The following is a 13,429-nucleotide window of genomic DNA, read 5'->3' on the forward strand; positions in this document are numbered from 1 at the left end:
AGTCACTTTGAGGAAAATAAAGAACTTCTCTGAAATCAACAGAAACACCCTGAATTCTGATGTAAGGATGGCTTGACCCACTCATCATCCTGACTTGACCCACTCCATCACTCCTGAACATAAAGAAACATTAGTCCACAGAGAATCAGAAACATAGTTTTATATCAGCTTGGCAGATAAATATTTTTGTAATAACATTTGCAGTCTCTGCCTATCCCTAACAGCTCCAAGTGCTTTTGTTTCAGAACCAAACATAATTTGATTATGGTCTGATTTCAACAGAGCATTTAAATGCAGTATAAATTTAAATTATTAAATATTTGAATCATGTGGATTAGTCTGTTTTGTTATATTTAACTTCTAAACCTACCTAAAAGAATCTAAATAGATTCTTTTAAAAAAGATTATCTATTAAATGAGTATGGTTGGTTATATAAGTTCATCAGAAAGAGGAAGGTACCAGAACATCCATATTTCCAACATATAATACAACAGAAGATACTATACCTAATCTGATTGAAATAGAGGACAAATAAATTGCAGAATCTAGGTTAGACAAGACAACACCAAATAAAATTGACTCTGAAACATCTGGTTTGTTTTATACAAAACCATAAACATGCATAGTTACTAAACGGCCTAAGCTGTTTTTTTGGAAGGCACCCTAAAAAACAAGGACAGCAGGACAAGTGTTTATAAAGCCAAGGCATATACATTAATCGTGGCATGGCAGCATTTTAAAGAAACTATCAAATTCAGAGGGATTATAAAACATCTGGGATGAATTGTAGGTAGGAACTGTTTTAAATCTCTGGATTCTAGGTCACAATAGAGGCTGTAACACAGGGCACTCACTTGCTCTTGTACTCCTTTGCATTTCTTTCTCTTAAGGGAGAATCATGGCTTGTAGAGGGCTGGAACCATTATCTCTTCTTTTAGGGAAAGCATCAGTTGGTGCAATCATTAGGGAGCTTCGAACTGGGAAGAAGTTTATTGCTGTGACAGATCGGGCAACATATGGAAGGAAGTAAGATGTTCTCCAGAGACAGATTAAGTTTTTGCCAAGGCATTTTACTGAAATTTTGGAAAATAAACAGGTCATTAATTGACTCCAGATTTAGCTACTGCAAATTGTGCAAAGATGCTGCAAACCAGATGCTTTCCCCTATTTGTTTTTACAACCCTTTCTATTTATAGATACCCTTATTTGATGACTTACTTCTTTAATAGAGGGCATTGTTTTACACAGGAAGCCTCATCTCAGTTTTGCCAGTAGATGCCTGACTAAAACATACATGTTCACACAATTGCAGGGATGAAACACTCAGCAATAACATAAGTAGGAAATAATGAGTAGGAAGAAGTTAACATTTAATTCTTCCCTGGGTTTCTTAGCACATAACTGTTTTCAGCCATTCTCTATGCAGACCCTGCTAGTGAAATTGTAGAGGCAGGCTCCTATCCCAAGGACAGCATCCTTAGACTTGTCTTGCCAATGAAGGTGTGAATACAGTCCATGTTGGCATTTTTCTGGTTTCCCAAGTTGTGTGACACAGCCACTGATGTACCTGTCAGCCCTGTGGGAGCATAGCTTCAACTTGAACTCCAGAATAAGGTTGGATCCCAAAATGGGAATGTAACAGCCAAGTCAATGAAGCTGTGCCAGTACTTGAGAAAAGAAATATTAATTCCTTTTCCACTTACACTTCTTTTAGTCTTCAGAATGCAGGCTCTATTTTATGCTACATCCACACAATCTTGATTCATGTTATAAATAACATACTGAGTGAAAAGCATCTGCCCTGACTTGAAAGCAGTGAGTCTAGTGGGGATGCCTTCTAAAAGGATTGAGCTAGTCACACCAGGTTCTTTACAGTCAAGACAGAAATAGGTACCTCTGAAAGCCAGTCCTGTCATCCTGAAATAGATGTGTGAGACAAGGGGAATGAATTGCCCTGTGGTGGTGCTTATTTCTTGCCATAATCCTAGCCAAGTGACAGCACCAAAGACCTTCTTGCAGTGACAGACTGGGAAAAGCCATCTCTTCAGCTGCCACCTAAGTGCCTTTGATATGGAAATCAGTGGAGAAGTTTAATTTTAGAGATTGCAGCTCATAACATCTCTGGCTTCATTTTAAAGTACCTGCTCAAGTCAGCAAAGCAGGAGATGGAGCTGATGAGGCACCCGAGACTTCAGTGGCACTTGTATATGCGCTTAAAGGCACGTGTTCTGACAGTAACCTGCCAGTGTACCTAAACCTTGCATAATTTCTTCATTTCCAGTTTATTCTGGGGAGGCAGATTTACACAATGTGAATTACACATCTTTAGAAGACATTCTGAATTCATTGTAATAAAAGCTGCACAATTTTACTTGTGAACCCTAACAGGCTTAGCTAAGCAACAGGGGCAGCAGCCATACAGAATTCATAATGCATGCTTTAAACTGCATTCTGAGTTTCACTTTTCAAACTAGTAGGTAGTTATTTGATATATGAATGTTTATTTTTCTGTGTCCCCAGTCAGCACAGAAGTCCATCAGGCTGAGGTATCCTGTTTTTCACAACAACTGCTAGTGAATGCCTAGGAAAGAGTATAACAACATGACAAGTTTATGGTATGACCTCTTAGCTTCCAGGTTTCAGTAAATAGTTCTTTGTTGATGTTGTTAACAGGGCAGGGCTGCCAATTAGGAGCAAAGTAAACGGGAGGTTTATGATGTGACTGTGCACTTCCTAGCTGAGCTACACCTAAGCTTGTGAGACACACCGACTGTTTCCCGTTTGAAATGTTCTGCAGACCTGTAATCCCTCACATCACAATTGCTATTTTAAAAAGTTATTTTCATGTCATTCCCAGGTGTCATGGTCAGAGTTGCCTCTGTGTCACTAGTCTGAGCAAAGTGAAGTGCCACTAATCTGAGCGAAGTGGGAACAAAGTTTACTTTTAAAGAAATACAGGCTTGCTAGTGGCTTAAAAGCAAAACATTCAGAACTCTGTTTGGTTTTAATTTATCATTCAACCTATTATGTTTGGTAACATATTAGAAACCAGCGAGCATATTATTTTTCATAAGCTCCCCAGAACATAAAAGGAGAAAAAATAAAGACTGAAATACACGATTCTCTGCTTCATTCTTTTGCAATCCAAGAAGAGAGTACGTACAAAGGATTTTAATGTCAATTCCAGTCTCAGCTACATATGTGCTAATCCTGAGCAATTACATGGTATACAATGAATTCTGGCTTGGGGCCAAAGAACTCCACAATATCATGATCTGGAAACTTCCTTCAGGACCCAGTTTTGCCTTAATTTCATGTCCTTATATCTAAGAACAGCACTGGCCTGTCAAAATCTGATGGAACAAGAGGCAGAAATAATTGGGAAACATAAAGAGGACAAACCTTCTTCACAGGTCAGGTGCAATTTCAGTTTTGCAACATTTTGTTGCCCAACTGAGATACTTCAAAGAGGTCTAATGTCCAGACTGAGGAAACCAACCTTCCCAGAAAGTCAGAGCTTTTCAAGTGCATTGGAAAATAGACCCAAGATGAGTAGTTCCTTTTGAAGGTTTTGGCCAAGGAATTTTTCCAGTAAAACTACATTCCATAAACATGGAGCAACACCTTAAGTAGACAACAACAAATGAGGAACACCGTGAGGTTGATTTGAAACAGAGCTGTATATTCAGACAGTGGGACAGGAAGAAAGCCTGTGAGAAGGATGTAAGAGGATGTCAGGATAAACATGAGAGCAGACAGCAATATTTTCATCACTCTGTAATTGAGAGAGTAAAAAGAAATTCACAGCTGGAATGGAACTTATCAACCAACTCTCTTGGTGTGCCTATTTCGAGCAGAGGGGGAATCAACAGAGGAAGAATCTTGGTAAGTGGCTGCTGGAGGAGGGTGTGCAAGGGGGTGTGTGAGCTAGGGGAGAAAGGAAGTTTGGGGACTGGAGGAGAAGGAAGGAATGTTTGCTGGAAAATAGTTCATCTTGCCTGCACTGCTGAAGGTTCTAGACTTTGTCTGGCCCTTCCTCTACACTGGAATCATTCTCCAAAGTCAGGCTATAGGGAAAGAGAGCTGCAGGCTGCCTGCCCTTTTTTAGAAGGAGCAGCATGGTGGCTGGAAAGGGAGCTCTGGGAAGCCCTTTCTTCTCTGTTGCTCCTGCTGTTAGGTAGGTTTCCACACTGTAAAAAAAAACCAACCATCTGCAGCATTATCCAGTGAGACACATCAGCTCTGTGGTGTGTATTTAACACCGTGCAAAATGTGAGTGAAAAGAAGTATGCAAGAAATATGGAGTCTAAAAATGAAATGCTTATATTATGCATAGAGCAGCTGGTTGCTAGAAGAAAGAAAATCCTGTCCAGGGACTTCTCCAGTTCATAAATATCAATACTGTAAATTGTCCCACTACTGTTTTATTGTGAAAGTTCTGTCAGGAATTATTCTGGGGATTTGTTTGGGCTTTTTATTATTTTGTTAATTAAAAAAGTTAACAAATAACTACAAATAACAAATTAACAAATTAACTTATACTCCTAAATTTTATGATAGGAAGAAAGAAATCATTTGGGATTAAAAGCTATAGGCATCACTGTTTCTGCTCCAAACAGATGGGGCTATACAGAACACTTGCTGTGGATTGTGCTAAATTCTAGCTTTGGGTAAGGAATAAGTGATCCATGCATGTCTCCTGTTCCCTCAGCTTTTTCATTTGTGAGGTTGCTAATCAGACACCAGTAGGGCTGATATTATGCAGCCAGGTAGGTGTGCAGGTGTGTTGGTCACACTTGCTGTGAGGTGGTGGCTCAGCCTCAAGGCTGGGACAGTGACCAGATTCTCTGCTTGTCCATGAAGTTTTTTGTACTGGGCCTTTGTTCTGGCTCTGGTGAGGGGAAGAAAATGTCATTACACCCTGTTCTGCAGGGCATGGACAGGCCCATTCCCAGACACTGTGGGGACAGACCTCAGCTCTGTGCTGTACTCAATGGCCCCACTCACCCTCGCAGCAGCAGCAGCAGCACAGAACTGCCACGTGCCAGGCCAGATGTCCCCACACTGCACCAGGGACAGTGGCTGCCACAAGGCTTAATTCAGTTTGCTTCATTAGGGAGATGGGAGAGGCAGGACAGGTCAGCAGGCTCTGCACAGGACGTCCCTCTCCAGGAACAGTTGCCACCCCACCATATCCTAAACTTCCCCCATGCATCAGCCAAAGCCCCAGCTTTTCTGGGTCTCCAGGAAGAGTCACCAGCCAAGGGATGCCTGTGCTGTACCTAGTGGCTGTCCTGGTGGTTATGGCCTGGGGACTGTAGGATAAAAAAGGAGGAATTATAACTGTCAGTGAACAAAATACTTTATATGTATGCTACAGAGTACTTCCCTGCATGCAAGGCTGCAGTCCAGCCCTAGAGTCCAGACTCAGCTTGTTGGTTAGTGCACATTGCTCTGCAGAGCCACATGTACAACCCTACATCCTTGTTACACAGGATTGATAAGATCTGACAACATGCATTTAATAACACATTGGGAAATCTCTGGCTATCTGCAAGTTTAGACAATAAGTGTCTCATCTGAAGGAATCCACTATAGGTATAAGACCACTTTAAAGGGTTTTTATTTTCTCCTTAGCTCATGCAATTACAGGAGATTTTAGTCTGCCTCTAGTGGACTGATATTGCTTGTAAGGAAAATTAAAATTCCTACAAAATTGTATTTCCTTTTTTTTTTACATATAGGTACCAAAATAGTTAAGAAAGGCAAGGATTACTGTTATCTGTCAGGAAACTGGTGTACAGAGACAGGTTATACAACTTCCCTAAAGTCTTCCAGCAAGTCACTGCCAGAAGTCCTGTGCCCTAACCATCGTGTCTGTCTGCCTTACTGGGCCAGAGACTGAAATCATGCAACAAGTATTCATTGATTTCAAGGAGCCTGGAGAATTCCATGTTCCCAGACACCAGTCCCCTGCTGCTGTATTTGAAATAGTGTTGCCAAGAATTATTCTGTTCTGCCTTGTTGCTTTTTAAAAACTTTTACGAAATCTAACTTTGGCATTGGTTCTCTAGCACAGAGAGAGGGAAAAACTTCTGTCAAAACCAGATCAAAACCTGAATATTTCATCTCTTGCCTATTTGATCATGATAGTACTGGAGTCCTGTTGAAAAGAAAATAAATAGCAAAGCCCTTACCTGAAGTCTGCAAAGGCATGAACCTTCAGCTCAGATAGGAATGTTTGTCTGTGGCTGAGTGACACCAGCAGTAGGGCTGTGTGGGGATTTACAATGTATTTGGATAACTATAAGGAATTAAGTTTATCTAAACACTTCCTTATATTATCAGTGTGTTACCCAAGCACTTTGTTAGAGAGACTGTGAGATTAGGATGTGTGTAAGCCCACCACTACTTAAATATATTACAGAGTTCCTGTGAACCCACAGGAACTTGTGTATAGATTTAGCATATGGAATTGCACTAAGGTGAAACTACTTGTAGCTCATTTCTGTCATAATACTCTCCAAATACTTTAGCAGAGGAGGTCTGCCACCTGAAATGTCTTCCTCTCTTTTGAACTCTATTACCCAACTGTTGTGGTTTTTTCCTTAATTTACTGTTGAGAACCACTGTCTTTAGGGACTTTACACAGTGTGGGATGCTGGCTATTCCTGGCTTGTGAAGAGTTCAGCTAAGGCCAATGGAGTCTCTGTTCATATGCTGGTGTGGTTTGATTGAGGAAGAATGCTTAAAAACTGAAGAAGAGTGAGAGCATACTGCCTAAATTAGCAGTCAGGCACTGGATGAAACAACTGACCCCTTCCAATGATCTTACCAACCATCCAGGAGCTCCTGGTCCCTTCTAAGCCCCTGGGAGAGCAGAAGGCACAGAGAGGTCACATCCTCAGAGCCCGACATTGTGGCCAACAGACCAGCAGCTCCCACTTCACCAGCAAATGTGACAGGAGGGCACAGAGAGGCTGTGCCCAGGGAAATGCTGTCATTCTGCAGGCTGCAGCCACAGACCCCAGGAGCAGTTATTTTGGTGCATTTCTCACTAGGTGTGATGTTAGGAGCCCACATTTACATAGGCTGTGGGGTGGTACATCTGGATAGCTCATGTGAGAATACAGACTGGCCACTGCTGCTCAGGGCAGCCCCAGTGGGGTGGCCACAGGTCAGACCAACCCACTATCATGGCCAGTTGGGCAGTGGGCAGAGGCAGCTATTTTTGGAAAAATAGAATGCTGGGAAAGGCATATAGTGATTTTGTAGATGTTGTATATCCTACCTGCATTCACATGGTTCAAGGAGGTCCTGGGCCACAAGCACAATTTTGTGCTTAATGGCCCTTGCTGAATTTTTCTTCCAGGGATTTTATCCTTTTTTGAGTTCTGCCAACTTCTGGCAACCATAGTATCCTCTAACAATGACTTCCAGGGGTCAGCTATACATATATGGAGAACTATTTATGTTAATTCATTTAGAACCTACCCCCACTTACTGTTCCCAACTTTATCCACTGTGAGAAAAGTCCTCATAATTACCAAATGGTGAGCAGACATTTGTATTAAAGTAACCATGTTTGTTGGTTTGCACTCAATTACTTTTCCAAAAAGTTTTAAATCCACTTTGTTATTTTTTTATTCCTACTGAGCACTTGGATTGGCTTTTCATAAACCTATCCAAGACCTGTTTCCTTAGAGATAACAGCCCCATTAAATCCCATCACTGTGCACTGTGATGTTACCTTTAGGGTGTTTTTTGTCCCTTACATTTATCAGCCTTCAAAAGCTTAAATTTTAAGGCCTTCTTGGTCAATACTGTAGTAAACACCTTCAGTGTTTACAACCAATTTCTCTTTTGACTGACAGACTAATTTGGTATCATCATTATATTTTGCCAGCTGATTATTCAGTCCCATTATAAAACCCATGTATGGATAGTGGACAAGACAGGTTCCAACACTAATGTCTGTATGAATCCTGTGGGAACCTAATCCCATTGTGGACATAGATTATTTATTACTATTTTTATTTCCTGTCTTTAAGCTGTCATTAAACCACAAGTGGTCTTTTCCTTTTTATCTGTGATAGCTGAGGTTCATTATGATTGCTTGGTAGAGGAGCCTTTATCAAATCAGTTACTATTCACTCTGCTTATTTAACATCCTGAGCACCTCCACAGGAGAATTGATGAGATGAATCATACTTTCTTGCCTTGACCCTCATCTTCTTGGCTTTTTGCATGTGTCCTTACTTCCATAAGTTTGCCTGGGTGGCTGGTCAGTCACCTCCCTGCCATCCTTTTGTTCCCTAAATGTACTACTGTTGTAGTCCTGCACATAATTTCTAATTTTCTGCCCCTGTGCTGTGGCCAGGCTGCCAATGTTCTTGCAATCAGGAGGTATTTTATGTAGCAGTACTATTCATTGAACACGTGGTTCTTAAAATGCAAATGGATTGTCCTCTGATGCTGGAATGGGAACACTGGAAGAAGAGAAAAGATATGATGTACTGTTCAGAAGCCTTCTCTCCTGGTTTGAACTTTATCTTCAAGGGTGTGTGTAAGCCCTGTCTCTCAGGCTTAAGAAGCCCTGTGTAGCACTGTTCATTTTTAAAACTCACTATCAGACAGTTGACACAGCAGCTGACTTTCTTCCAGAACACATCAGTATCGGGCTCTCCAGTGAAACAATCCTCTGTTGTAATTCCATGCGGCTATTAGCTGTCTCCATCTCGCTTCCTGGCAATGCAGAAATCTCACATAAACTATTTTCCTTTTGCCCCAGATGAGCTGCAGAGCCTCAGTGCCCCAGCACAGCCTCAGGAAGAAAGTCAGAGTGCCACTGAGCCAGAGGGAAGCATTTCTGGCTGCTCTAGACTCCCTGCTGTTTCATGCCCTGTATGAAAGAGTTTGCAGCCTGTCGTAATCTCAGCAAACAACTCTCAAACAAATGTCTGTGTTCCAACATAAAACATTTTTCCTAAACAGTAGGCAGTGAACTTCTGCTTTTAAAAGTCCTGGTCCTAGAGATAGGATTCAAAACGTCAAGTAAGTGACAGCTTCATCTTAAACACAGCTTTGGCTTCCCCGCATGTGAAATTTTTCTCTTCTTAAATTTGAGACAGGAGAAACTGCCTGTACTTAGTACATGAGCTGCTGTGCAGGCATCTCTAAAGGCAGAGACAGGTAAGAAATATAGAATGTGTGGATAGGATAGGGATATGTGGATAGGACTTCAGTATCCAGGACACATTGCATATATAAGGTATTGGAGTTAGGCCATAATCCAGCAAACTGAACTATTCTTCTACCTGCAGAATTATAGAAGGGAGTCCAGAGATCAGAAAGTTGAAAGCACATGCCTGAATCTTTTTCTTCTGTGACTTGAAAACAAGAGTTTCCTGCTTCTTCTAACTACATGTCACTAATGTTAATAACAAATGTGCTCCTCTAGTGGATAGGAAACTGTTTTGTTCTCATAGAACCAGTGCTTTCTAATGAAGAGAGGCTGTCAAGTTGCCATTAAATTTTAGATGTGAAATAACGAGATAAGTGCAACTAACAATAAAAGGGAAACGGGTCATTTCGGGAAGATCAAGTGGCTGATTACTGTGTGAGAACAGCAGGTTCAATCCAAGCCTGGAGAACTCCATGCCAGGTACAACATTACAGACATATTTCACAGTTCACTGGGAGGTGTGCATTCTAAGATGTGAATCAGCACTCCTGACTATAAAATCAGTTTTGTGTTTGTATTTTATGTTTATATTTATAGTATTTATATTTATATTTATATTTATATTTATATTTATATTTATAGTGATAGGTATAGTGATATTTATATTTATAGTAATATTTGTGGTAATATTTACATTTATATTATTTATAGTAATGCAAATGGGAAATTGATGTTCATCTCAATTTATCCTCAACTACCCCACTGCCTCCTGGAGTAATACTCTAAGGCCAAGGTGGTTTGTAGAAACTCACACTGTTGTCTTGCACAGAAAAGCCAGTCATAAGTAGATTGTTAAAGCAGTTTGTTATCAAATATATTTTGGCATTTCTAGATTACATCGTGTTGTTTTCTCCAGCTGATGTCAGTACGCCACTCGCAGTGAAAAGGAAGCAGATCTCCAGTACTCCTTGAGGTACTGCAGTATCCATGAGCAGCCCTGGGGCGACTTTCCCCGCCAATAGTTTACTCCTTTCTCATACCAAATGCCATTTCAGGGAGAAAAGGTGTCAGAGAGACATAAAAATCGGTTAACAGAAATGAAGCGTTGCAGTTTTGCCTGTGAATGGATACAGAGAGGAGTATGACTCCTTGAGCTGACTTTACCAGTTATACTAAGCCCATGCAGTCACCAGAAACACTGTGCTATGTGAATAAGTCTTTAGTTAAAGATTCCTGATATCCCATAGTATCCATCAGTATCCATCAAGTCACTGATTGTCACTTTGGATGTGACACATGGTTATTATACTATAGATATCAGTGTGGACATTTCTGGTTTGTTTTTAGAAAACCCCACTAATTCCAGACATGGTTTTATGAAGGAATCTCCTTTCCTGCATGGATCAGTCACAACATGGGAGCATGGGGTTGGGTTGTCATCTCATGGGCTGTGCTTCTGTCAAGACTGGCAGCAATTTCAGGTGTATGCTGGAGCTCCTTCCCTTCACATTTCCTTGTAAAATGCATGGGAAAGCTTTTATTTTGAAGTGCTTTTGTGAGATGCATTAGCATGAAGTTCAGTGTTGCTCTATTAACTATTCCAGAAACAGTCTGTAGACTGAGACTGAAATATTAATTAGTGCTATTATATAACAACTTAGACCTCTCTACTAGTTCTTGTCTGAGAGGTTGATGCCAAAGGATTTTCCTTGTCTGAATGACACATTTTTGAAAATAACAGTGAGTGTCAAGGCGGTCACCAAGCAAGGATACAGTCATTTTAAAAGTATGCAAGGAGGGCTACTTCTTTCTTTCACCATGCACAACTTCAAGCACAGGAGCTTTCAAACACGCACCACAAGACCAGCTAACTCTTGTTGTTTCTTGTTTTATTTGACTACTATGCTAGTACTGGACTGAAGCCAAAGAATTCAGCCTCAGCACAGGCAGCACTCGTCAGCACTGAGCCTGGGGCAACCCTCTGGCTCTGAAGTTGTGTTTGGACCCTGGTGTCTGAGAGGAAAGTCATCATTCAGCAACAGAGGCTTCTCATTCTCTCCTCTGTGACCCCTGAGATGAGCTGCTGGGAAGCTGGCAGGGCAGCTCTGCCCTGTTGCCTTATCCTCTGCTGGGGACATGGGAGGGGATGGGGAGTCACAGGGGCACTGAGGGGCACTCTTCTGTCTGTTACAAGCCTATAACTGGGTTTGCTGGTCCTTTAGTGGACATGTTCACTAGTATATACATCTTACTTAGGCTCTTGCTGTGGTTTTTGTTTCTTTGGGCTGATTTTTGAAGCATTACATTTCTCTTAAACTGCTTCCTAGACTTTGGAAGTATTGCAAGGAAGAATGCAGAATCCCATTAGCTGAAAAAGTCAATGCATTTTCCAATGGAAAAAGAAATCCTTCTGAATATTTAAACAGAGTAGTACTAAATGTTAATACTTGCTTTACATTAGCAATGGCATTTTAAAAATAGAGTTAGATCAAAGAACTGTAGATTAATCAAATATGAATTTCCCTGCATGGAGGTAATGTCTCTTTGGATAAACACTGTGCCTGTCATTGATGTTTGAGAGTCTCTGGGATATTTATTCTGAAAAGATGGCAGCAGAGTGACTGACACACTGGCTTGGCAAGCTGGGGTAGGAATGGGAGCCATCTCTTCCCTGCTGTTCAGGCTCCCTCTGCTCACACCTGTGAAACAATCCTTGCACAGCAAGGCAGAGAGGAGACTCGTCAGTCGGACTGCTGGGCTGCCAGTGCCCAGCCCTGTTTGGGAGTATAGATGATAGTGATGCTGTGTCTTTGCTCTTAAATTTGAAGTCTCTGCTTAGAGCCTCAGAGAGGACCATGCAGGCATACCTGGAGCAAAAAGCAGCACATACAGACCTTGCAGGTGCTGTTAATGGTAATAACACATAATGAAAGCTTCCAGTCCACAGCATTCATTTTAAATTTCTAGTACCTGGAATTATATTTCTCCATTTTATGGCACTGCACAAGTCTCACATTGATGAGGAATAAAATTCATAAGGTGTAATGAGAACAGATTGCATCGCAGTAAAACCATGTCCTAAAGGGGTTTGCATGGAGCAAAATTTTAATGAATAGTTGTGAACAAGAGCTGTCCTTCCCCTTCTCACGTTTAGGTGACTATATCTGCCCTGTCCTCTGTGAAGGGGCAGGTCCCAAGCTGTGCCACCTGATGGCCCTGCCCTAGTCAGCATCTGTGAGGCAGGGAGTGCGAGGAGAGCTCCATTGTACCATGGCATGTGGTGAGATGTTGTTGGCCTTAAGGCTGGGGAACAGGACACAGACAATAATGTCACTGCAGATGGATGTCCAGCTAGAGTTTTGGGAGCTCAAGATCCCCCATGAGTTGAGCCCTTGCTGCCTGGGGCTTGCAGCCACTCCAACAGTGCTGTCAGCTGCCACATCCCAGCCTTACACTGGTCTCATGGGAAGGGGCATGGAGGTGGCAGCACCATTCCTGAGCTGTGATTCTTAGAAATCACTCATTTCCCATAATTCTTAAAAAGCAGCACACACTAGGGGTGTATTAATACAAAATATTGGTATTTTAAAATATAATGAAAAATTATTTGACTAGGAGGGCATTTTCAGTATATTTTCACTCAGATTTGCTGCCCTCCTGCTGATAAAAGTGGCAGTGTTCTGTTTCCATATGATTAATTAAAGAAATAGCATCTGCTGCTAACTCAGTGGTTGATATGTGAGGATAAGAATGAAAACATGTGCCCCTCTTTCTGTTGAAAAAAACCCACAAGAACAAAAAAGATGATGTTATGGCAAGGAACCTGAATAACAGAGAACATCTCCATCCCCCTTCCCTCTTCCAGGCTGGGACCAGTTCTTGGTAGCATTAATGTTAGGGACTCTTGGGTTTTGTTTACTGCTGAGTGGCTGCTGCTAGGTGTTGTTGAATTTTTTTCATCCCAAGGGCTTTGCTTTTTCCAGTGCTCCTTGTACCGTGTGGTTTTGGAGATTCAGACAGCCCTTCCGTAAACGAACTTTTTTCTTGGCAAACAGGGGTATGATTTTTAGAAAAGTAAGCGAGGGCATCATCTCTAGAGATGAGTCAACAGCTGGGCAGCGTAGAGGAGGAAAAGGTTTTCGGCAGCCCTGAATACTCTAAAACACGCATTTTCGAACGTCTTCAACTATTTCTTCTCGCTTTCTGAAGCGGCCCGGTGCAGCCCCTCCGTGCTTGGGTAAACT

At 41.6% G+C, this 13,429-nt stretch overlaps 1 protein-coding gene across 5 annotated transcripts in view; it reads left to right on the forward strand.

Moving 5' to 3' along the window:
• STARD13 (StAR related lipid transfer domain containing 13) overlaps nt 1–13,429 on the forward strand; it is a 282,866-nt gene that overhangs the window by 155,551 nt on the left and 113,886 nt on the right. The window contains exon 1 of one of the 5 annotated variants that reach the window (XM_084201233.1): nt 13,345–13,422. The exons of the other annotated variants lie outside the window; for them this stretch is intronic. The gene's annotated coding sequence lies outside the window, so the exon portion shown is untranslated. Of the gene's footprint in view, nt 1–13,344; nt 13,423–13,429 lie in introns of those variants that run through there. 5 annotated transcript variants of the gene reach the window in all.

The sequence above is a fragment of the Fringilla coelebs genome, assembly GCF_963513975.1.
Source record: "Fringilla coelebs genome assembly, chromosome: 2".
NCBI classification, from domain to species: domain Eukaryota; kingdom Metazoa; phylum Chordata; class Aves; order Passeriformes; family Fringillidae; genus Fringilla; species Fringilla coelebs.